Source organism: Myotis brandtii, unplaced genomic scaffold, assembly GCF_000412655.1.
Source record: "Myotis brandtii unplaced genomic scaffold, ASM41265v1 scaffold3045, whole genome shotgun sequence".
NCBI classification, from domain to species: domain Eukaryota; kingdom Metazoa; phylum Chordata; class Mammalia; order Chiroptera; family Vespertilionidae; genus Myotis; species Myotis brandtii.
In genome coordinates this window covers 52,755-55,177 of record NW_005361631.1, presented here as the reverse complement: position 1 = coordinate 55,177, position 2,423 = coordinate 52,755, and positions in this window count along the sequence as shown.

Here is a 2,423-nt window from a genome sequence, read left to right as displayed (position 1 = left end):
GGACCCTTGAGTCCGCAGGCCGACGCTCTATCCACTGAGCCAAACCAGTTAGAGTTATCATTGATGTTTCTATCTCTCTCCCTCACCCTTCCTCTCTGAAATCAATAAAAATATATTTAAAAAATATTAATATTGGTAGCTATTATCATCCTATTACAGATAAGGATATAGAACAGCGGTTCTCAACCTGTGGGTCGCAACCCCTTTGGGGGTCGAACGACCCTTTCACAGGGGTCGCCTAAAACCATAGGAAAACACATATATAATTACATATTGTTTTTGTGATTAATCACTATGCTATTATGTTCAACAATGAAAATACATCCTGCATATCAGATATTTGCATTACAATTCATAACAGTAGCAAAATTACAGTTATGAAGTAGCAACGAAAATAATTTTATGGTTGGGGGTCACCACAACATGAGGAACTGTATTAAAGGGTCGCGGCATTAGGAAGGTTGAGAACCACTGATATAGAAGGTCAAGGTCAAAACACCTAGCTGTCCAGTGGAACCGTTTTAATCTCTAAGTCTTTAAACTTCAGACCTTGAGCTTTCGGGTTATCTTCGCCAACCTCCATTTCCCTTATCACTGTCTCCTATTTTCTCTCTTTATGCACCTGTCTCTCCTCTGGACGGGGCTCCTCCGGGGCTGGAGCCTGCATCAGCGTTGTGCCTGGACAGTACCTGGCCACCAGGAAACGCCGCGCGAAGCAAAGACGCACCCTATGCGCCAGGCAGCCTGCTCTGTGCCTCCACGTGGATCATCGTGTCTGAGCCTCTAGGGCAGTGATGGTGAACCTTTTGAGCTCGGCGTGTCAGCATTTTGAAAAACCCTAACTTAACTCTGGTGCCATGTCACATATAGAAAGTTTTTGATATTTGCAACATAGTAAAACAAAGACGTATATTTTTGATATTTATTTTATATATTTAAATGCCATTTAACAAAGAAAAATCAACCAAAAAAATGAGTTCACGTGTCACCTCTGACACGCGTGTCATAGGTTCGCCATCACTGCTCTAGAGGACCACTCCTTGTGTGGCTATCTGTGAAGAGGCCTCCGGAGAAGTCCTCTGAGCAGGTGACCCTGCTCAGTCCAAGGAGAAGCTCTCTGAAGAGATGACGGTGTGTGTGTCTCAGTGATGGAAGGTGTGTGTATGAGTGAGGAGCAGGCTGCCATTGTTTGGGGTACCAAGGGCAGACGGGAGACGCCGCACGGGGACCAGATCAAGCACCCAGAAGCCGGGAGCAGGGTGATGCAGTGAGCTGGGTGCTGGGCTCAGCGGGTGTGCGTGTGACTCTGTGACTGTGACCGTGTGACTGCTGAAGGCAGGGACACAGCCGCTCCCAGAGCTGGGGGTGGGAGGTGTTAACTGTGTGGATGCTGCTGCGGGCGGTGGGCCCTGGGCCTCGAGGCTGGGGGCCGCGGGAGGTAGTAAACACCAGGGTGACTAGGAGGCTGCAGGCTTGTGGGAGTTTGTGTGACTCTGCAGTTCCACAAATTCAAATGCGGCCGATGCCAGCAGTGCCTGCTGTGTGCCAGGCCACCAGCTAGGAGAAGGAGATATGAGCCCCGCTTTCAGCCGAATGGCACTGGCCGTGGGGGGCGTGTGACCGCCTTGTGGCTGGCGTGGGGCTGGGTGCGTTATGCACTGAGCCCCCGCAGTCACCCTCTCCCGCTCTGAGGCGAGACGGAGGGGCACAGAAAGGAAATGACTTGCCCAAGGTCACCCAGCAACTCGGGGCCAGGGCAGGATCTGAACCAAGGCCAGAGCCCGACCCCTCCTCCACCAGGCCTGTGCGGGTGCAAACGTCTGATCCTGGAAAAGCCGTTTAGGGCTCCTGGCCGCGGTCCAGGGGACATCTCCCCAACCACGTGAAACCAGGCTACCCTCACTGTGCAGAGGGGCTGCTGGGTTCTAGCTCTCCCTTTCCAGGGGCCAAATTCCTGGGCAGAGGGGCTGCTGGGCTCCATCCGTGCCTCAGGCCCTCCCAAGTTCCTGCCACCCCCCCTTCCCTCCTGGTGCTGACTCTCCGCCAGAAGAGGAAAGGCTGCTCCACCCACCTCCCATCTCTATAAAGGCCAGAACAGCTGAAAGGGTGGCAACTTCTCCTCCTGCCGCACGCACGCCGGGAGCAGCCCGCCTGCCTCCCCTCAGCCCGCAGCCAACCCCCACGGCCTCCCCAGGGCTCTCCTCCGGCCGCCAGCGCCCATCTTTCATTGCCGAGATACAGATATTTTGCACGCACACACGCAAGAAGGGGGAATAAAAGCCCACGCTCCAGCCTCATTGCAAAGAGAAAGCCGGAGCAGCCGCAGCTTGCAGCCCGTGGAGGACGCCCAGAGTGGCGAGCAGACTGACCGACAGACTCGCCCCACGTCCACCTGTCTGCTGCGGCCGGCCCAGAGCTCAGCT